A 23,666-nucleotide genomic window follows, 5' to 3' on the forward strand; every position below is an offset into this window, starting at 1 on the left:
CCTTCATTTCTCTGTACCTTTGGAGCTGGTCCCGGGTATGGGGTAGTGGGAATAGGGAGCTCAAGAAGTAAAGAAGCGCTGTCTTCCATCAGGACTCACAGCTGACCAGGTTGGCTGCAGAGCACTAAGATGCAAGAGGCCACATGTTTTATGCATTCATATTTCCTCCCTCGACTCCCCACTGTGGTCGCTAGTCCCTACCACCACCACACACATAGCCTTGGACCCCAGGCCCTGGGACACAAGTGTGCATGGAGTGTGGTCAATCTAACATGATAATTAATTAGGCAACTCACTTTGCATCATAGAGGAGTCAAGGACTCAGAGGCCTACAAGGGGCAGATTTGAAACCCAGGTGAATGAAGCCAGTCCCAGCAGGCCAGGCAGAGAAGACAGCAAATGGGGTTAGCTGTTGCCACGAAGCTCCAGCCATTTGCTGCCATGTGGGAAAGTGGCCTTGTGTTGCCAGTGCTCCTGGATTTTTAAAGAGGAGCCAAAACAATGTTTTTTAGGTGAAATCTCTTAGTGTTAATTTCATTGCTGGCAATGATTTCAATTTTTTTTAAAAAAGGAAATTAAAGCCAGTTTCTAGGCCTAACAACATATTGTTGGTAATATATCTGCAAACCCGATATGACTTGTGACCTGCTGGTTTTTAACATCTGTTTAAACATAATCCGGGCCGGGCGCGGTGGCTCACGCCTGTAATCCCAGCACTTTGGGAGGCCGAGGTGGGCGGATCACAAGGTCAGGAGATCGAGACCACGGTGAAACCCCGTCTGTACTAAAAATACAAAAAATTAGCCAGGCGCAGTGGCGGGCACCTGTAGTCCCAGCTACCTGGGAGGCTGAGGCAGGAGAATGGCGTGAACCCGGGAGGTGGAGCTTGCAGTGAGCCGAGATCACGCCACTGCACTCCAGCCTGGGCAACACAGCGAGACTCTGTCTCAAAAAAAAAAAAACACATAATCAGGCTGGGTGCAGTGGCTCACGCCTGTAACCCCAGTACCTTGGGAGGCCAAGGCAGGTGAATCACATGAGGCCAGGAGTTTGAGACCAGCCTGGCCGACATGGTGAAATCCTGTCTCTACTAAAAATACAAAAATTAGCAAAGGGTGGTGGCGGGTGCCTGTAATCACAGCTACTCATGAGGCTGAGGTGGGAGAATTGTTTGAACTCGGGAGGCAAAGTTGTAGTGAGCTGAGATCGCACCACTGCACCACTCCAGTCTGGGCAAGAGAGTGAGACTCTGCCTCAAAAAATAAACAAACAAACAAACAAACATAAACATAATCATTGTGATCAAGAACTGGTGCTGAGCTGATAGTGAGGAAGCTGATCCTGTCCTTGAACATGGGCCAAAGGAGAGCCTGGCACTCTCAGAGGCTGCCTGTTTTAATTTGCTACAGATGGATAAAAATTGTGCTACAATTTATTTTAATTTCATGGGATTTTTAAACAATCTTATTTCCATTTGATGTTGATCATCCTAACGATGATTATGATGAGGATAGTCAAAGAACTCACTGGTTTGGGTTGAAGAGCACATGGGGTTCTCGGGGAGCAGCAAGTACCGGGGCAGAGCGTGTGCTCCTTTAGGAATCACACCCAGGACCACAAGTCCTCCTGCCTATGCCCAGCATGTGTCTCAGGGTCAGGTCAGAGGCTTCAGTGTCAGATAGATATGGTCTGTGCCACAGTTTCCTGAGCTGCGACATGGGAACACTAATACCTCACAGTGTCCTTGGGAGTTAAATGAGACACCTACAGGCCGGATGCGGTGGCTCACACCTGTAATCTCAGCACTTTGGGAGGCCGAGGCTGGTAGATCACTGAGATCAGGAGTTCGAGACCGGCCTGGCCAACATGGTGAAATCCTGTCTCTACTAAAAATACAAAAATTAGTCAGGCACAGCGGCAGGCACCTATAATCCCAGCTGCTTGGGGGGCTGAGGCATGAGAATACTTGAACCTGGGAGGCAGAGGTTGCAGTGAGCTGAGATCGCACCCCTGCACTCCAGCCTGGGCAACAGGGAGAGACTCCATCAAAAAAAAAAAAAAAAAAAAAATTTATATAAATGAGACACCTACAGGTTCCAGGTCTGTAAAATATCAGGCCACTTCCCAACAAATGCTGAAACTGTCCCACCCCCTACACATCTTGAGCATACCTTGTCCTTGCTTACCAGGTCCAGTTTAAAAAAAATTACCTAGATCAGAGATAGACTCGTGGCCCTTGCCAAACCTCATCTCTTGCGCTCTCTCGCTCTCTCTCTCTCTCTCTCTCTCTATTTATATATATATTGTAGTTTTTTTTCTTAGGATTCTGAGGCAGGGTCTCACTCTGTCACCCAGACTGGAGTGCAGTGGCCTGATCGTGGCTCACTGCAGCCTCAACCTCCTGGGCTCAAGTGATTCTCCTGCCTCAGCCTCCTGAGTAGCGGGGCTACAGGCACACACCACCAGGCTCAGCTAATTTTTTTAAAATAATTTTGTGGAGGCAGGGTCTCGCTATGTTTTCCAGGGTGTTCTTGAACTCCTGGGCTCAAGTGATCCTCCTGCCTCAGCCTCCCAAAATGCTGGGATTACAGGCACAAGCCACTGCGCCTGGCCAGCTCCATTTTTAATAGTTGACTCTCTTCTTCTTGACAGATTCTTTTTTTTAGGTAACTTTTATAAAGTTCTAAAATAATAACAGCTATTGGCATCCATCCTTTCTCTTTTAAAAAGGTGGGCAGGGGTGTAGGTCGGGGACCAACACAAACAGGTATGGACAGGTGGGCAGAGAGGGAGGGTTCAGCCAAGTCAGGTGAAGGCTGAGGGGGACGTCCAGCGCCCAAGGAGTGAAGCCAGCATCTTGGCCTTGAAACACTAGCTGGTCAGTTCTTTCCCCAGGGAGGCTCCTTTGGCTCTTGGGTACCTCTGTCTGCTGGGGGTAAGGAAAGGAAGAAAAGTGATGTGTATTGAGCACATTTGCTTCTCCTTTTCACTCTCCACATCACGTAATGGTCACAGAATCCTATTCATCCTCCTGAAGGATGCTTCTCATCAACCCCACATTCAGCACTCCACTGGGGACCCCATCACTATTTGCCTTCAAATCTCCAACTGCTCCCCACTCCTCCAGACCACCTTCTGGGGACCTGGGGCTGGGGCCAGGGGAGGCTCCACTTGTCTTTCCCAAGCTGAGAGTGGGGATGTAGACACTCAGTGGCTCTCAAGGGAAAAATGATTCCTTAGCTCCAGTCCCTCTGCAGCCTCAAGGCCCACCCCCACCACACACCCAGCACCAAAGCCACATTGCATTTATCATCATTTCCCGAATAGGCCAGGCCCAGGCACAACTTGGTACCATTATTCGCAGTATTGCCTCTGTGCCTGGCTTTTTGTTTTTTTTCCACCAGCCTTTAAGGTGTTATAACCGCATTTCTGCAAACAAGGTGCAATGAAAGTTGGGTCCCTATTACTAGGGTTCAAGACAAATTTCATGATGACACAAGGCATGTGTTAAGGAATATGCTTGACTAGGGGAAGGGCAAACTTACCAAGCCAGGGCCTGCAAAATAAATGAAGGCAGAGGTCCCTGAACCCATCCATCTTCCCACAGCTGCTGGACCACATTGTGGGTCTATTTAGCAATGGAGGCCCCCACTGCACCTGTCATTCTTTTTTCACATCCTATAAGTAAAATCAAACTCAACAAGGCAGTCTGGTGCAATGCAGTCTGGATTTGCCAGCTGTTTATAGAAGTTTTCTGAAAGTGCCAACTGCCCGACCCTTGGAGCCCACAGGACAGAAGAGACCTTCTTGTCAGGGAAAGAACTGCTAAGGCCATGGGCTAGGTTCAGATGCAGCTTCTCCAATAGAGAGCAGATAGGAATCTCCCATCCAGCCCAAGCAACCTAGGGAAAGCCCCTGGGGTCACTTTAGACAATTCTACTCCTTCCACCAAGTAAGCAAACTGAGGCTCAGAGCTTAAAGCAGGTGGGAAAGATCACATACCTCGGAGGTGGTAGAGTCCAGATCGCAGATCAGGCTCTTCCTGCCATGCCCTAAGTCACAATCACCCTCATTAGCCAATCCAGGGTCCTCTGCAGCTGTGTGCAGGCCTCGTTCTCTCATGGAGTGGCCCCACACAGTCAGCCTACCCATAGGCCTCTCATGTTTATGGGAGGTGAGGGTCCTGCCCTCCTGGGTTCTCCAGGATGACTGGAACCAAGAAGTCTTGAGGATACAACAATACAAGTTCAATTGTGCTGCCTTATCACCCAAGATTTCTAGATGGCAGGGTCACTTTTTCTAAGTTTGGTTGCCCAATTTTTAGTGCCTCCCCAAAAATAAACCTGTGCATGCTCAAGTAAGTGCAGATATTATTAACATCTCATCTCCCTTTCCCAACACAGCAGAAACAGGGGCTCAACACAGATAATAGTGAAGTCCTGTAGTGGGGCGTGTGTGTGTGTGTGTGTGTGTTTGTATGTATCCTTGTGTGGGGCTCTGGGTTGAAAAGCCCTGGCAGGAGAGTTTAATATACTGTACTTACCTTTCACAGGATTTTTGTGCAGTTTTGTGATAGCCAACCCGTATGGGTCAAAGACTGCCATAAACTGTGGACCTCTAATAGATAGCAGATAGAATACATAGCAATTTATACCCTAGACTTGCTGTGATGTCAAAGTTTCAGATAGTTTAATAAAGAGGAATTCCAAAAGTAGTTTAAACACACACACACCATCATAAAATGGTGTTAAACCTGTCCTTCCCTGGCCCAGGTCAGGATGTTTCAAGATGTATTTATATCCCTCACCTCTCCCTCCCAAGTCCTGGGCAGTCTTTTACTGGCCCATTTGGTCATGGTACTAGCCTCAACCCTGATCAGAATTATTTAAAACAATGCTTCTAGCCTTGCCCCTAAGGATTCATGTGTCCACTGATTAGCCTCCATATGGAAGACACTCCTTGGTTTCTGTTGTTTGCTGGAATTATTTTGCTGTGTCTGAGAAGTTGTTGAAGGGACAGCTTCATGCATCTACAGGCTCTATCTCCTCTACACAGCTGTGGCAATGTCAGCCCTCAAGATAAATGCAGTGAACACCATGGGAGAAATCTCTAGTTGGAGACAAGATGCTGTGATATGAGGATGACATTCCAAATAGTACAGCAGGCATTTGAAGATACAGCCCAAGAAATTCCAGAGGGCATGCAAATTGCTGCCAGCTACAGTAGATGCTGGGACATGTGGACGGATGATCTGAGGGTGGATGATTCCGGAGTCATTTCGGGAATGCACAATAACCCTCTCAGAAAGCAGTTGGCCAGAGGAAGGCCCAATGAGGATCCAAGAGTGATCTTGTGGTCCTCAACCTTACTGCCTTAGTAATGGGTGGAAAACAATCTAAATATAAAGGCATTTCTTTTTCTCCACTGTGATTGTCTTGCTCAACTTGCAAGTCCAGGGACAAGGCCTACTGTCTGGGATGTCAGAGAGCTAAGATGCCATTCTTTAATCATCCTTATTTTTAGTCATGGGGACAAGGGATTTATGGTATCATCTCCTTGGGCTAAAATGCATCAGCTACTAAGAATCTTCATGGAAACGTTAGGTCTGATTGTTTTTTTCTTCCATAACCTCTATTGTTGGGGGCATAGGTATTCTCCAAAAACTACTGTTAAATAAGCCAGATTTGCTAACCCATCTATAATCTTGTTCTGATTCCCTCTTTAGCTTCATCTTCTCCGTCATCATCATTACTCCCCAGATCACTTAAGTCCCCCTACTTGCACACCTACTACCTAGAGAATGCTGTTTTTAAAAGTCATCTTTCCTTTAATAGATAACTGCACAAAACAGCAAGGAGGCACTCAGGGAGGTGGGGCGTTATGCTCGTCATGGAATTTGGAGAGCAGGCTTGCGTTTGGGAATTCAGCAGTCAGCAAAGGTGCCGGTCCTTTTTTTGGAGACCTGTCAGTCCTCAGTTGAATATCAGAGTACACTCCCGACCTGCTGCAGTTTGCATTCAGTGATTTTGATCTTTCCAGCAGGTTGTGTTGCTATGGCGAGCTTCCCTTTGGCTCAACGAGCCTCATTTGGAATCAGATGGGTAATTATGTCTTTTCTGGCTTCCCACCCTATTCTAATTAGCGTACTTTACCTAACCTGAGCCAGCAGCAACTGTCTCAAACTCTCTGCATCCCTTTTTACTTAATCTAAGAAGCTTGCTTGACTAGACAGTAAATATCAATGGCTAAAAGACTCAGAATTCCTCCTCCCCCTCTCTGTCCTCTCCCATCTTTCTTCTTCCTTGTCAACTTATGTGATAACAGTACCTTGATTTTTTTTTTTTTTTTTTTTTTTTTTGAGATGGAGTTTCTCTCTTGTTGCCCATGCTGGAGTGCAATGGCATGATCTTGGCTCACCACAACCTCCGCCTCCCAGGTTCAAGCGATTCTCTCGCCTCAGCCTCTCGAGTAGCTGGGATTACAGGCATGAGCCACCATGCCTGGCTAATTTTGTATTTTCAGTAGAGATGGGGTTTCTCCATGTTAGTCAGGCTGGTCTCGAACTCCTGACCTCAGGTGATCCGCCCACCTCAGCCTCCCAAAAGTGCTGGGACTACAGGTGTGAACCACCATGCCTGGCCAATGCCTCGATTTTTAATCTTCCTTTTTATCTTTCCAGTTAGTGTCACACCTTTGAGTTCATCTGGGATAGGAGGGGAGAGGGGGTAGGTTGGAGGGCTAGTCTGAGTGCCCTCAAGATGAGAGCATTTCTGAGGCAGGGTCACCTGCTTAGACGGTTGCCCTAACCCCATTCCCATGTGGGAAGAGAGGACAGAGCCCAGGCAAATCTTCCTTGCAGTGGAAATGACCGAGGTCTGGCTCTTAGGATGAGTAGCTTTGATGAAGGTCACTCAGAAACTGGCAGGTATGAGCTCTAAACCTTGCTTGCTCTCATCCTACACATCCCCATGAGTTCAACGCTTCTCAGAAAGTTTTAGTCCCAGAACCTTCACTTGAAATGAAATTCAAGCAGAATTGCACTGGAGCAGATAGTAGCTGAGTGGCTGAGAGTCAGGGATGTGGGGGTGCCGGGAATAGGCTTCCCCTCAGTCACCCCTTTCCCCACCCTCTGTCGCTGCAGTACCCCCACCAAACATCCCAAGAACCACTGCCCCCCAGACCACACAGCCTCCTTTAGCCAAAGGGCATTGTAAGCTGAGCCTTCCCTATCCCCCATTCCTCCTTTGTCCAACCAGAGAGGACAGATGCTCCCAAGTAAATGAGCTGAAATTCAAGTCAGAGACATTCCTAGGGGCTGTTTACTTGGTGTTCCATGCCTAATGGGTTCGGATGTGCCCTCTGGCTGAATCATGCCTCTGACGGTCCAGCAGACGCTGCCAAGAAGCAGGGTTGGCGTTGGGCAGCAGGGTCACCACCACAGACATGTGGCATCTGATACCTCCCCACCTGCGTGACCCTTCCAGCATCTCTCCCTTCGACAGACAGATTCCTGGCTCCATTGTTTGGGGTTTCCTCATGCCTTCTCATCCTTTCTGTACTGCATCTGCACTGAGTCTGAGATCAGGGAAGCATCTCAAATTACAGAGCAGGGATTTGGGAGGGAAGAGAAGATACTGAAATGTTAATACCCAAGAAAGTCCTGCTTTTTTTTTTTTTTTTTTTTTTTTTGAGACGGAGTCTCGCTCTGTCGCCCGGGCTGGAGTGCAGTGGCCGGATCTCAGCTCACTGCAAGCTCCGCCTCCCGGGTACACGCCATTCTCCTGCCTCAGCCTCCCGAGTAGCTGGGACTACAGGCGCCGGCCACCTCGCCCGGCTAGCTTTTTGTATTTTTTAGTAGAGACGGGGTTTCACTGTGTAGACCAGGATGGTCTCGAACTCCTGACCTCGTGATCCGCCCATCTCGGCCTCCCAAAGTGCTGGGATTACAGGCTTGAGCCAGAAAGTCCTGCTTTTTAAAAAATATATTGGGTAGTACTCAGCAAGCATCCACTGGAGCAGGTAGTAGACTCCATATCCCTTTGTCCTTAATCTAAGAGGCTTGTTTGACTAGGCAATCTACATCTTGACATCTCCTGGGAGCAGTGGTAGTGTGCCGGACCTAGAGTCAGAAGCCTGGTTCTGCTTCCAGCTCAGCAGTGAACAGTTCCAGTGACCCTCAGCAAATGTCTTGACCCTTTAAACTTGGCCTATATTGTTAATAAAATAAAACTTGGCCTATATTGTTAATAAAATAAAATAAACAAGGCCTCTTCTAAACTCTATCTTTGTGTTTAACAGGCCACTGATAGTTACTCCCTGGCAGTAAGTCCTCAGCCCCCTTCAGAACAAAGGGGTCCAGGAGGCTCTTTCAGTGAAGTTGTTCTGGAAAGTGTCCTGCATGTTGAATGAAATCAGCCTTGTAACCCTGCTCAGGCGAAATGCAACCATACGCTGGACCAAGGGAAGCCAGTCACCAGTCAGGTGACCCGTACGTAGCTACTCTATCCAAAGTGGGCCCTCCTTATTGATGGTGACCAGACCTGAGATTCTCCGATGCCAGGAGGATGATTGAAGTTCTTATAGAGAACATGCTGGAGCAACCCAGGAAGAGAGGGAAATCTGAACAAGGACTGTCGTTGCTCCACTTCTTCAGGGCACCCCCATAGGCCAGCTCCGGGAGCACTGCGACCCAGCACTCAGTTTCCCATGTGGCCTTACGGTCAACACCCATCACCAGAGGAAGGTCAAGCCCATCTTGCCCTGGCAACCTAGTATCACCTAGAGGCGATGATTCCATTCTATTTTGCAAGGAGGTCCTGATGTGTAAGAGGTAAGTCCTGGGTCTTAAATCAACTGGGATTGCAAATCGGGTGTTGGGCATTACTCCTTGTTTCTAATCTTACACATAAGATTAGCTCCACATGGGTCAATGGAGCAAACATTTCTTCAAAATCAGGAGCCTGAGTAGTTTATTACTAATAAGGTGACCTTGTAAAAGATGCGTGACCTTGTAAAAGATGCTTGACCTCTGTCTTAGTTTCCTCCTCATCTGATAGGGACAATGTTGTTCAATCTACCTACTTCCTAGGGCTGCTGTAGAAAGAAATCAAATGGAATCATGTACATGAACATACTCAGTCATACAATGGACTAGATAAACAATTTTCCTTAAAACCCAGACAGTGAGGGGCACGAGACAGGACAGCATGGAACTAACAGCACTGGCTCTGGAATCAGACTTGACTGGGTTCAGATCATGGCTCTGCCGATTCCTACAAGAGTGACCTTGGACAAATTACTTAGCCTTTGTAGGCCTCAGTTTTCTCATCTGCATCATTTTACAATATGCATCATTTTACAATAGCAATAATATAGCACTTACTTTATAGGGTTGTTAATTAAGTTAATGTATGTCAGCCGGGTGCGGTGGCTCAAGCCTGTAATCCCAGCGCTTTGGGAGGCCGAGGCAGGCGGATCACGAGGTCAGGAGATCGAGACCATCCTGGCTAACACGGTGAAACCCCGTCTCTACTAAAAAATACAAAAAAACTAGCCGGGTGAGGTGGCCAGTGCCTGTAGTCCCAGCTACTCGGGGAGGCTGAGGCAGGAGAATGGCGTAAACCCGGGAGGCGGAGCTTGCAGTGAGCGGAGATCCGGCCACCGCACTCCAGCCTGGGTCACAGAGCGAGACTCTGTCTCAAAACAAATAAAAATAAAAATAAAAAGTTAATGTATGTCAAGAGAAGTGCCTAGCATATAGTAAATGCTCCCAAATGTCTATTATTACAAAGAATGCCACATACCTCTGGCCAGAAGCACATTTTTCTGGGCTCCCACAGCCCTCCTGTGCCCATAGAAGGGAAGCGCTTGCTGTGGACCTTGGCATTCTTGAAGGGATGCCTGATGGGTCCTCCTCCTCCAACAGAGGTGGTTCCTGGCCTCCTATTCCAGCACAGTTGACTGTGAGAGCACATGCAACTTCCGCCTTCCCAAGCGCTTCCGTTTCCTGCCCTAGAAAAGAAAGGCATTCGTAATGACCTGTCCCACAAATGGTCACTTGGATTACCTCATTTGTGGTATCCTGGACAAAACCCCTACTCCATGATTTCCTGGATGTACACCCTACTGCAGAGGGGCGTATGAGCCCACACACACCACCAAATCAGCAAGAGAAGTCGAGGAAAAAACCCTGGGCCTAACGAGCTCCCTCAGAAAGGCATGGAGAATTATTTTTGCTTTAAATATCTCTAAAGAAGGTTTAGAAAAGAGACTCTCCAGCTTTTCCTTTGCCTTTACGTTTTCTGGTTGGGAACATAGAAATTTCCTATCTTGAGTCCAGGATGAAGTGGACATTTTTTAAGGGAGTTTTATTTCCAGAACACAGTCTGTTCTTCTCAGCAAAGCCCTTAATTGGAAACAGTTGTCACTGACCCCATTGGCATGCCCCGGGGTGGGGAGGGCATGCACCCAGCCTGCAGTGACTTTGCTCTGCCATTTCCAAGGAGGCAGCCTGAAGAACTGAGGCCCATATGCTGGGGGCCTCGCTGGACTGACCAGTCTGCTTGGTAAAGGGACGGGACAGAGGGTGGTTTCAGCCGTGCACACTCGGTTTTCTGCAGTGGTTCTAATTCAGGCTGTCCAGAGAGGATCACCTGGATGACTCCTAGAAAGGTTCCCTCTGGAGCAGGAGAACAGGAGAGGAAGAGGGTGGCCATTGCACTTAGAGTGACTCTTCTGTGTTGGGTTAGCTGCTGGCTGGATTTCTGCCCTTGGCTGCAGCCTCTTGTAGATGACACATTCATACCCAGCCAGAATGACAGCCTTGGCTGCAGGTTTGGATTTCCTAACACCCAGATGTGAGCCGTGAGTGGCACACAGCAGTGACCCATTCCTAATATTTGCTCAGATGACACAAAAGTCTTTGTCCTTGAAGCCAATCGCAAGCCAAACCTTGGACTCTGTCACCCTGGCTTCCACGGATGCTTGCTTCCTAAGTCCTAAGGTAAGAAATAGCACAGCTCCATCCTCCAGCCTTACCACGAACGGATGCCAATGTGCAAGCTCAGGAAGCTTCTGCATTAGGAAGAGGCTGCCGGAGCACTTGCATTGAGTGACCCGGATCATGCAGGACCTGTCAGATGACTTATGTCACTTTCCTCAAGGAGAAAATTACACTCTTAATACTTGGCTGAGGGGAGGAGGCATTCTTTGTGGAAATTAAAAAAAAAAATGTTTTGCAGATTTTACCTTTTTTAACCTCAAAAATATTTTTAAATTTAAGATGTTTTCTGAGGTAGAGAGTTTTAAATTTAAGATGTGAGGTGTGACACTGTAATTGTGAATTCCACCATCCAGCTAAGCTAAGGCCTATGGAGCATAATTCACTCTTTCCTTCAGCGAATATTTGAACAGTGTAAAACTAAAACAGCCCGTTAAGCAATGTGCAAGGTTCTCCCGCTGAAATATAGCCTGGAGTCATAAGACTTGGTCGCTGGGCTGCAGCAGTCAGAGTCCGATTAAGACATTCAGAGACCATAAAGACAGGACCCATTATGGAGCTTCACCCCAAATTAAAGACAACACCAAATTGCATTTTTTTAAGCATAAGGGAAGGAAATCAAGGATCTGGTTTTTCCTAAGATGAATGTTGCAGTAGCAAATAATCTCCACCTCTCCCATCTTCTGCCCCCTACCTTATTCCCATCCCTCCACCCCGTCTCCACCACAATGCTCATCCACCAGAGGAAAGTGGGGGTGGGGGAGGGGTTGCACTTGAGTGACAGATGTGAGGTTATGGCTCGAAAGTGAGAGCTTAACCCCAGGGAAGAGACTTCCTTTCACAGCAAAGTGGTCTAAAGTAGGCCAAGGCAGCTGGTTGGGAGAGGAATGAGAATTCTCAAGAGGTGATGAAACTGATGCCGTAATGTCAGAGTGGGGAAGACATAGCAGACTTTAACTCGGGAAGTTTCTGTGAAAGAACTGAGGCTGTCGGAGCCTATGAGAGAGTAATACTGGAGTGAAATCAAAAGAGTTGACATGAAGGCCATGCAGAAAATTATCTTGATTCTTCCAGGAAACTAAGGACAAAAGCAACAATTCAGTTTCCACAGAGAAATGTGTGTTCTTGGGGAAGAGTGGAGGAAATCATTCAAGGAGAAACATTGGCTTTTAAAGTCACTAGACTCAAAGATGGGGTTGGGGTCATGGAAGGGAACAGAAAACTAGAAAGGCTTGGAAATAACTTGGTGATATTTTTGGTGGATACAAGCTGAATTTTCTTTTTCTTTTTTTTTTTGAGACCAAGTTTCATTCTGTTGCCCAGGCTGGAGTCCAGTGGCACAACTTTGGCTCACTGCAACCTCCATCTCCCAGGTTCCATCAATTCTCCTGTCTCAGCCTCCCAAGTAGCTGGGACTACAGGCACATACCACCATGCCTGGCTAATTTTTGTGTGTGTGTGTGTGTGTGTGTGTGTGTGTGTGTGTGTGTTTAGTAGAGAGAGGGTTTCACCATATTGGTCAGGCTGGTCTCAAACTCCTGACCTCAGGTGATCCACCTGCCTCGGCCTCCCAAAGTGCTGGGATTATAGGCGTGAGCCACCCCGCCCAGCCTATACAAGCTGAACTTTCTAAACTCTAAATCTTTGGTGGACTGCATCCTAGATTCACCTTCCCTTAGCTGTGTACCAAGAGGTTGGATGCAGTAGGCACCATGGGGAAGGGGCACTGTAGGAGCCACAAAGCGGAAAGGCTGTGAATCCTAGGGTACCCTTTGGAAAAGCCATTGGGAGAGGGTGACCTACTACACAAGGGACAATGTAAAGTATCTGGAGGCCTCTGCTTTTGACTGCCCTGAGGCCAGGTTTTCACATAGCAGCTTTTACGTCTATTTGTTTTATGTAGTTCTCTCTAATTAAGTTTCTTCAGCTGTTTTTAAAAAAAAAAGTTCTCAAAGCAAGGTCCCTGGACCAACAACATCAGCATCACTGGGGATCTTAGAACCTGAACCAATGACGTGCCTGGCCCCGACCTACGGAAGCAGAATCTGTAGGGGCAGGGCCAGCAATCTGTATTTTAACAAGCCCTTCTTGTGATCTTGTTTGAGAACCACTTGTTTAGCAAAACAGCAGACCCATTGCACTATCAGAGTCTTAAATATTTCACCTAATACTTTTGGCTTTAGTATTTAAACTGCCTTTGCAGAAATGAACAAGGTTTCTGTGCCGTAGAACTCAATGTTTCCGGGGTTATTACGCATATTACTGAATCCACAATTTTAACCTTGGGGGTGAGGAGGAGGCACAGCAGGGCCAGCATGTAATTTGATCAACTCAATCTGCCTTCTTTTTCTAGGTTAAGGGAAGTGCAAAACAGTACACAGAGATGTGGGGAGGGGGGCTCCGGCTGCATTTGGCTCTCCATGAGCTGTCTGTCCGAGGCAACTGAGAAGTGTCCTTAAGACCTGCACCAGCTGGCTCTTGCCTTTGGAAACAAGTGCTCAGAGGCCGGCACGTGATCCGCCAGCAGCAGCTAGGTTGCTCACACGGTTTCCATCCCCTTTTCCTGTCCAAATTCAATCATCTTGCATTTCTCAACTCTGAGTCTCCACCTTAACCCCAGGAAAAATGGGATTTCAGAGCCCTGGAGACTCAGTTATGCAGTTATCCCTTAGCCTCCCCGCTCCTCCCAGCCACACATTCTGACTAGCACTCTCCCTGACTGGATTCCAGACCTGCCAAGACACTCCAGGATAGAGGCGATTCCTTCCTGCTGGCTGCCTGGCTCAGGTTGTCAAGCCAGATATGTGAGGCCAAGCACAGGTATCTCTTAGAGAGGCCAAGAGGCGCGTGATCCCTGCAGCCTCTGGTGCAGAGAAGCAGGCAGCCGGGGCTTGTGCAAAGCTTGGAGACAGTGAGGAGCAGAAGACTGCATGTTATGTAAGCGCAGCTTGTGGGTTGCGCACTGCTATTCACCTGTTGCTAGTTAGTGCACTGCCTGTCGGGACCCAGGCTAGGAAAACATCTTCCTCCGACGCATGCTCACCTCACTGTCAGAGTGAAGACATAATGATCCAGTCTAGAAGGGTTCTGTCCAACAGGAAAATTTACTGAACCACGTCGTATGTTAGGTGCTGAGGATACGAGATGAATAAACCAGGGTCCTTGCTCATAAGGAACTTGTGATCAAGAAGATGGACACAAACAAGTCAACAGTTGCGTACAATCCATGTGATATAGAAAGCAAAATTACCTTCGGTGTACAAAAATCCTGCAGTGCTTTGAAAGTTGAGTCAGGCTAACTCAGATGTCCCTTCTAGAAGTGTGTTCTAGGCAGGGAGAACAGTAAGTGCAAAAGCTGGGGAGTGGGGTTGGGGTTCTCAAATCCTGAAATGGCAAAATTAAGCTAAGTTTCCCATGCCAGGTACAGAGTCAGGAGGGCTGCTTCCTCTGGACGGGGCCAGGAACAAGACTCAAAATGTGAGTAGGAGAACCCAAGGAGAAAGTAGGTAGGAACAGGTCAGGACATGGACAGAGAAGGGTGGGGAGAAGCGGGGGGCAGGCAGATTGCTGGGATCATGAGCTACCACTGAGGCTTGTCTTTGTGAGCCTCTGCAGAGGACGCTTGGGAGCAGGAGCCTAGCATAGAAGGCAGGGTCAGGGGCTGGGCACAGTGGCTCATGCCTGTAATCCCAGCACTTTGGGAGGCCGAGGCAGGTGGATCACAAGGTCGGGAGCTCGAGACCAGCCTGGTCAATATGGTGAAACCCCATCTCTACTAAAAGTACAGAAATTAGCCAGGAATGGTGGCATGCACCTGTAATCCCAGCTACTCGGGAGGCCTCAGCTCGGGAGGCTGAGGAGAATCGCTTGAACCTGGGAGGCAGCGGAGGTTGCAGTGAGCCAAGATCATGCCACCGCACTCCAGCTGGGCAATAGAGCAAGACTCCGTCTCAAGAAAATAAAAAGAAGAAGAAGGCAGGGTCAGAAGAGAGGCAGCTGGAGCCCAGAAACAGTTTAAATCCCCCCTCCATGGCCTTCTGTATCTGGGAAGGCACTAGCAGGAATGAGAGGGAGAATCCAGGAGTGGAGAACTGAAATCTGCCCATTTGTACATAAGGTAAAGTTTTAAAAAAAACACCAGAGAGCAAAGAATATACAAGGGTCAAAAAGTTTACAAAGCAAAAAACAATCCCGTGGAGGCATGATTTGTTCTATTTCCTGACCTACAAAGAGATCTTCCCTCAAATGTCAGGCTCTGGCCCCAGCTCTCTTTTCCTCTCAGTGTCACTCTCATGGCCCCACCACCTGAACTTCAGTGACCATGAACACCGTCAGTCTCCAGACCAGCCTCTGTCCCAGCAGACAAGTGTTTACTGGACACCTTCACCTTGAACCCCCATGAACACTGCAACCCCAACATGTCCAAAAGTGAATACGCCATCACCAGCCCTCCCTACCATCCCCTCACCATTGGGCCCTAGCTCAGGGAATGGTACCTCAATTCATCTTAATGCCTAACCCAGAAATCCAAGGAGGCCTCTCTCTCACCTCCTCCTTCTAATCAAATTATTTCCTAAACCACTCTGTAACCTATTCACCTTGTATTAGTTTGCTATTGCTGCTGTAACAAACTGCCACAAACTTAGTGGATTAAAACAACGCAAGTTTATTATCTTATAGTTCTGAAGGTCAAAACTCCTACAATCAAGAGGCTGGCAGGGCTGTGGTCCTTCTGGAGGCTTTAAAAGAAAAGGCACTGCTTCCTTGCCTTTCCTAGCTTCCAGAAGCCACCTGCATTCCTTGGCTTGTGGCCCCTTCCTCCAGCTTCAAAGAAAACAGCAGAGCATTGTTGGGGCTCAGAAAATAACATCCCAAAATGAAGGTCTCAGAAGCAGCCTCAGAAGCAAAAGCCACAAGATTTGTAACCTCCTCAATTGCTCCTACAGATAACATCACTATTGTAAAACCTAAAATTGGTGTTTGAGGGTATCTTTCAGACTTTTCATTTTGATGAACCAGCTGGTGTCATCCAGAACAGTTAACCCATTATCAAGAAACTGTCTCAATTGGTCTTGTGACCCCCTACCCAGGAACTGACTCAGCACAAGAAGACAGTTTCAACCCTCTGTGATTTCCTTCCCAACTCAACCAATCAGCATATCCATTCCCTAGCTCTTTCTCCACCAAACTACCCTTAAAAAACCCTAGGCTCTGAGTTCTCAGGGAGGTGGATTTGAGAATTATCTTCCATCCTTTTGCTTGACTGACCCTGTGATTAGTGAACTCTTTCTTTGCTGCAACACCTGCTGTTCTCAGTGACTTGGCTTTTCTGGGCAGCAGGCCAGAAGAACCCATCAGGCACTTACATTAGCATTAGATCATAATCTTTTTGTCCAATTATATTTCTACATGGCTGTCCATACTTTTCTGAACCTAAGCATAAACATGGACAATTTTCCCTGTATCTTTGGGTCTGCATTCTGAAGGCTCTTGTGTTATACACAGAGCCTTAAATAAATAAGCCTTCAATATGTTTATATGCCTTTTCTCCAAGTAATCTGCCATTTATGAGTTGATTTTTCAGCAAACCTTCAGAGAGTAAAGGGGAAATTTTCCCTTGGCCCCTACCGTTTCGACAAAGTTCTCTCTTCTTCCATCTTTTAAGGATTCTTGTGATTACCTTGGGCCCACCCAGATAATCCAGGATAACTTCCTCATCTCAAGATCCTTAACTCAATCCAAGTACTTTTTGTCTTATAAAGTAACATTTTCACATGTTCCGGGGATTAGGAAATGAACCCCTTTAGGGGGGCCATTATTCTACCTACCACACATCACTTCCTACCCCAATAATACTGCCACCATTTCCTTCATTTGGAGTCACCAATACACTCCCAAATGCATAGAAGAATCACAAAGTATTTAATGAGGGGAAGAACAAAAGAGAGAGAAGAAGAAGGAGAAAATAAAGAGAAGGGGAGAGAGGAGAAGAAAGCCTCTTCCCATAGACTCCCTGAAGCAACGGATGCCTTTCATTCCCAGTCTCTTACTTAGTTTCCTTGACCCCAGTATTTCCCCCTGCAAATCATTCTTGGCCTTGCTCTTTCCTTTTGCCCTTGTTATTTGCTCTGTCTATAATTTCAATCTCTATTTCCTAACAGTCACCCCCACTGTACCCCAACCCCTACACAGAGCACCTGGCTAAGTCCTGTTCCTTCAGGTCTCAGTTGAGATGTCCTTTCCCCAGGAAGCCTTCCCCAGCTCTCAGGTTTAAGTCTCCTGGGGTCTCCAGTGGGTGCCATTGTACCTTGCTCTTATCTGTCCTAGCACTTATCTCATCCAAAAGTAATCATCCATTCTCTTGTCTACCTTCTGCTCTGAGCTTTCAACACTTTGAGAACAAGGTATGAATCTTTTCCCATGTTTCCCCCCAAGTACATTGTAGGGCTCAATAAATATTTTCTGAATAAGATTTAAAAAAATAAAATAACACTTCTTTTCATTGAACCTCTTTGGAAGCCAGATCTGATCTAGTTGCTTATGTTCAATGCTAGCCCCAGGTCTTGCTCTTTATTGATGCTTATTACCTGTTGCTGGCTTGATCGGAGGGTATGGTGACAAAGTCAATAGATGCATTCCAGTGGGAAGGGAGGGGGCAGTAAACAGTTCAGGGCTTCTCAGTTGGTCCCAGATCAGGAAGGCAACTGAGGACAAGTCCCTGGCAGACAGGCCTGAAAGATTTTCCAAAACTGGGATCCAGAAGAGAGGTTTCCCCTCTCAGGTCACATAGGCAAGGCTGGACTTTGCTGTCTGTAATTTCATCACTGGCCAGAACAGGATTTCTGAGATATAATAAGAATTCCAGGACAGCACACATGAGGCAGCAGCTGGCTGGCAGCCTTATGCTAGATGAAGGCTGGGTAGCAAGGCAGTTCCCCAGCAGGGACACATGCTAGGGTGGCCCACATTCCTTTCTGCTCCACCCGCCATAACCCACCTCCCCTTCCCCCTTCTCATCTGTATTTCTGAATGCCAGGCACACTCAGGCCAGACATTTAAGAGAGCACCACCAAACTTCTAGCACCTTCAACAGTTGTCAAGACTGATGAGAGAAAAAAAAAAAAGAAAAGAAAACAAATTGTTACCAAATGACTCTTCCTCATCTGTTTTGATAGATGAAGGATTGACAAAACCATAGTTTGTCTCCTTCAGGAGTTAATGTGGCCAATACAAATCATATCAAAAGTACTCATTAATTTAGTTTCTGTAGACTAGAAGATAAACAAGTATCTCTTTCTCTTTCTTCCTCTCTTTTTACTTTAAAATAAATAAAATAAACATTACAGGACTTTCACAGCCAAAGTCAACTTTTCACTTGCTTTTCAAAAATTTCCTGGAAATTTTTGTTCTGGTTTCTTTTCACAGTTATATGATATTTACTTATTTGTTTTTCTCTTAGTGAACATTTAGGTTGTTCTGGGTTTTTTCTTCTTTCAAATAATTCTACAATATATTCTTCTACATATCTTATGCACACATGGGAGAATCTCTTAAGTGGAATGATGGTTAAGTACTTCCACATCTTTACTAGATAAGTAATTACTAAATTACTATTCAAAATGGTTGCATCAATTTATACTCCCACCCACAATGTACCTGTTGCTCTGTATCTTCTTGAATACTTTGGCAAATGGTCGTTTTTACCAGTCTTATAGATATAAAATGGTACCTTGCTTTGCTTTAATTTACATTTCCCTGACTACTACTGAGATTGGCATCTTTTCATGTATTTATTGGCCTTTTAGATTTCATCTTCTGTGAATTGCCTGTTCATGTCTTTTGCCTAATTTCCTATTGAGACATTTATTTTTTCTTATCAATCTACAGTTTGGATTGCATATAAATTTGTCTATATGATTTGAATCCTATAGAATGCATTTGATTCCAAATCATATACATTCTGAATAATAGTTCTTTTTTTTTTTTTTTTTTTTTTTTGGTAGAGATGAGGTGTTGCTATTTGGCCCAGGCTGGTCTCAAAGTCCTGGCCCTAAGCAATCCTCCCACCTCAGCCTCCCAAAGCTCTAGGATTACGGCATGAGCCACCATGCCCAGCCTGGATACTAGGCTTTTGTTCTTTATAGGCTATGTTCATTCAAGTCTTCCAAGAAGCAGAAATCAAAACAAAATTGGAAGTGCAAGACAATAATGGGGGGGGGGTAACACCTGTGCAGGATAGTGGGGAAAAGAGCAGGCATGGTTGGGGAGGGTTTTCAGACACCAATGCAGATCTTTATGCCTGTGAAAGGGAAGAAGAGGAAAGAGAATTGGGTAGGAAAAGCCTCCATCTGCAGGGCACCTCTAAGAAATGGGGAGCCCCGGAAGAAAGTTTGCCTTTTAAAGAAGTCCCACATTGAGCAAGAATGACTCAACTCTGGTACTCCCTCCATGCTCAGTCATTGGCTAGGATCGTTCAGAGCGAGCATGGACTCTGCTAGAACACAGTGGTAGATCCTGAAGATAAGGCAGCTCCAGGCTGTCAGTCAGTCACACCTCATACGTGTGTCTCTGTTGAAAGGAGCCGAACAGCACATTCCCCTGACTGCCACATTGCAAATATCTTCTCCCAGTTTGTGTTTGTCTATTTTTTATCTTACTTTATGGCATATTTTGAGGAAAAGAAACTTTACCTTTTTTTGTTTGTTTGTTTGTTTGTTTGAGACAGGGTCTTTGTCTGTCACCCAGGCTGGAGTGCAGTGCCATGATTACAGATCACTGCTGCCTCGACCTCCCTGGCTCAAGCAATCCTCCCACCTCAGTCTCCTGAGAAGCTGGGACTACAGGGGCACACCACCATGCCTGATATGGTTTGGTTCTGTTTCCCCACCAAAATCTCATACTGAATTGTAATTCCCATGTGCTGGAGGAGGGGCCTGGTGGAAGGTGATTGGCTCATGGGGGTGGATTCTAATGGTTTAGCACCATCTCCCTAGTGCTGTGCTGTCTCATGATGGAATTCTCATGCGATCTGTTTGTTTAAAAGTGTGTAGCACTTCCCCCTTCTCTCTCTCTCTCCTGCCACCAAGTGAAGATGTGCTTGCTTCCCCTTTACCTTCCATCATGATTGTAAGTTTCCTAAGGTCTCCCCAGCCGTACCGCCTATACAGCCTGCAGAACTCTGTGTCAATTAAATCTCTTTTCTTTATAAATTACCCAGTCTCAGATAGTTCTTTATAGCAGTGTGAGAATGGACTAACACAATGCTGGACTATTTTTTCCTATCTTTTGTAGAGATGGGGTCTCACTAGGTTGCCTCGACTGGTCTTAAACTCCTGGACTCAAGTGACCCTCCCACCTTGGCCTGCCAAAGTGCTGAGATTATAGGCATGAACCACCATGCCCAGCCAAAGCTTTACATTTTAATGCACACAAATTTACAAATGTTTTCCTTTAGTGCTTGTACTTATTCTATTTTATGATATTATTGCCTATACTGTGATCTTGGAAGTTTTTCTGTACTTCTCCTAGAAGTCTGAAAGTTTTACTTTAAATTTTTTTTCACCTAAAATTTCATATCGTTGGGTTTTTTTTTCCAGTATAGGCTATCAAACTCCCAGTACCACTAATTGAATAATTTATCCTTTCTCTACTGATCTGCATGTCACCTCTGCCATATATCAAGTCTTCACAAGTACAGGGATCTGTTTTGGGAGACTCTATTCTGTTCTGTTGGTCTGTTTGTCTCTTTCTGAGCTAAAGCGACACAGTCTTAACAGGCCTTATAGCCTTATAGGGTGAGTTGTTCATCTTGAAGTTGTTCATCAATTTTGAAGTTTTTCAAAATTTCTTAACTATTTTTGGTCCTTACAATAACGTTAGAATCATCTTGTCTAGACCCATAAAAAAAAAAAATCCTATGTGAATTTGGTTGGAGTCACGTAGAATTTATAATTTGGGAAGAACTGAAATTTATGACACCAAGGCCGGGTGCAGTGGCTCACACCTGTAATCCCAGCACTTTGGGAGGCCAAGGCAGGTGGATCACAAGGTCAGGAGATCGAGACTATCCTGGCTAACATGGTGAAACCCTGTCTCTACTAAAAATACAAAAAATTAGGCGGGCGTGGTGGCAGGCACCTGTAGTCCCAGCTACTCAGGAGGCTGAGGCAGGAGAATGGCGTGAACCTGGGAGGCGGAGCTTGCAGTGAACCGAGATTGTGCCACTGCACTCCAGCCTGAGCAACAGAGGGAGACTCCATCTCAAAAAAAAAAAAAAAAGAAAAGAAATTTATGACACCAAACCTTCATATCATAAATATATCTATCTATCTATTAAAGAATACCTAGGCCAACCACGGTGGTTCACATCTGTAATCACAGCACTTTGGGAGGCCAAGGCAGGAGGATCACTTGAGGCCAAAAGTTTGAGACCAGCCTGAGCAACATAGTGAGATCCTATCTTTACCAAAAAAAAAAAAATTAGCCAGGTGTGGTGTCACCCACCTGTAGTCCCAGTTCCTCAGGAGCCTGAAGCAGGAGGATTGCTTGGGTCCAAGAGTTCAAGGCTGCAGTGAGCTATCATGGTGCCAACTGTACCCTAGCCTGGGTGACAGAGAGAGACCCTGTCTCTAAAAAACCCTAAGAACAAAAACAAAAACAAAAAGAATACCTAAACAAGTAAAGTTTTATAATTTTCTTCATAAAGCTCACGTATATATTTCTGGTACCTTATAGCTTTTGTTTCTCTTATAGGTGTTAGTTTTAAATTTTTTTATTTTCTAACTGTGGTAGGTACCTTAAAATGCAAATTAATTTTTGTATAATGACCTTCTATCTAGTAACTTTGATGTGTTCTCCTATAAATTTTATGAGGCTCTCTTTTACACATCTCTGGAAAGTTTAGATACTAATGTACCAGAGCAAAAGTCATCAGCAAGCACTTACCCTTGGTGACCAAAGCAGTCCAAGCAAAGGACTAACTTGTAAACTCCCTTGGCTAAACTACCGCAGCTTGTTCCTAACGATCCTATTGACATATGCAACAGCAACGCCCCCTTCTGGAGACCTGCCAGCAAGACAGAACTCTCCAGGGAGAAAGTCCTCGTGCTTGTTTAGATCAAAGATCCAGACCAAGTGGCCTAGCTTGAGGTCAGTCTTGCTGTTACAAAACAGAATGATCCCCAGGCAAAGGGCTCAGAGCCAGCTGGGTTAGATGAGGGGCTGCCTGGGTGACCTGATTAGAGGATGGTGTTTCTTGATTGGCCACATCCACTCTGTCCTTCCACTCCTCCTACTTGAAAAGGCCTTAGGGACATCAGAAAGCAGGCCAGAAGGAGGAGGCAGTACTGCATGGAGAGAGAGTTACCGTGAAGCCTGCCCCTCGCCCACTGAACACCCCTACTCAGCCCGCAAGCTGTTCCCCAGCTAGGCTTCCATCCAAAGCTTCCATCTGGCTTGATTGCTGGGGGCAGTTCACAGCTTCAAGAGACCTGTGAGGCCAGGAAGATGCATTCCATAGCTGTTGGCTTTGAGGTCATCCGATATGATGCTAGAGAAAGAGAGGAGGATGAAGAGCTGATGCCCATTGGTTGGGCACTGGCATCTCATTGGACCCCAGCTGTCTCCGTGCAATGGCCCAGAGGCAAGGTGACTTTTCCAGAGATCACATTTCCCCTTAGAGAAAGGCCATTTCTCCATGGCCTACTTGGGTGTATAGGATAATGGCCTGATGTGAAGGGCTAGGTTTTATTTCCATACCTATCAAAGCTGAAAGCCAGTGGGGCAGAGTAAAAAGTAAATGAACCTCAGACAGACCTGAGTTCAAATCCCTATGTGAACTCAGGCAGGGTGTAATTACCCTTTCTGAACTTTTATTTCATCCTCTGTCTAAGGGAGAAGAAAATACCTTCTTTGTACGGTTGTTGAGATGATTAAGTTGAAATTAAATCATGTACATCGCAGTAGAGTGGCTGCCTGATAAAGCTGTTTTTAATCCTTAGAAGGATAATCACTGAGTCACCTCTCTAATGGATGTGGGATACTTGCCAATCTCAACCTTTTCCCAGTGACCTAAGAAATGTGAGTTCTCCTGAAATGAGAGGCAGCCACTAAGCCCTGTATTGTGTGCTCAGCATGGAGTTTATGTATATATGGTAACTCATTCTATTCTCATGACCACCCTGTGAGGTGGATAGAATGGATATTATAGCCATGCTGCAAATGAAGAGACTGAGGTTCAGAAAAGCACCGTCATGTCTTGAAGTCACGAGCAGGATATAGAGAGCAGAGATAAGACCGGGCGCGGTGGCTCAAGCCTGTAATCCCAGCACTTTGGGAGGCCGAGACGGGCGGATCATGAGGTCAGGAGATCGAGACCATCCTGGCTAACACGGTGAAACCCCGTCTCTACTAAAAATACAAAAAACTAGCCGGGCGAGGTGGTGGGCGCCTGTAGTCCCAGCTACTCCGGAGGCTGAGGCAGGAGAATGGCGTGAACCCGGGAGGCGGAGCTTGCAGTGAGCTGAGATCCGGCCACTGCACTCCAGCCCAGGAGACACAGCAAGACTCCGTCTCAAAAAAAAAAAAAAAAAAAAAAAAAAAAGAGAGCAGAGATAATAAGCTGTGTGCGTCATTTCCAGAAGCCTTTGCTGTACTGCCCAGGTCATTA

General features: G+C 46.3%; 1 long non-coding RNA gene across 1 annotated transcript in view; it reads right to left on the reverse strand.

Moving 5' to 3' along the window:
• The window catches only part of LOC111545440, a 56,983-nt gene that overhangs the window by 26,889 nt on the left and 6,428 nt on the right, over positions 1 to 23,666 (reverse strand). Inside the window, exon 2 of the long non-coding RNA XR_002732456.1 lies at positions 9,804 to 10,011. This is a non-coding gene — a long non-coding RNA (uncharacterized LOC111545440). The remainder of the gene's footprint in view (positions 1 to 9,803; positions 10,012 to 23,666) is intronic.

This window comes from Piliocolobus tephrosceles, chromosome 15 (genome assembly GCF_002776525.5).
Source record: "Piliocolobus tephrosceles isolate RC106 chromosome 15, ASM277652v3, whole genome shotgun sequence".
Classification (NCBI taxonomy): domain Eukaryota; kingdom Metazoa; phylum Chordata; class Mammalia; order Primates; family Cercopithecidae; genus Piliocolobus; species Piliocolobus tephrosceles.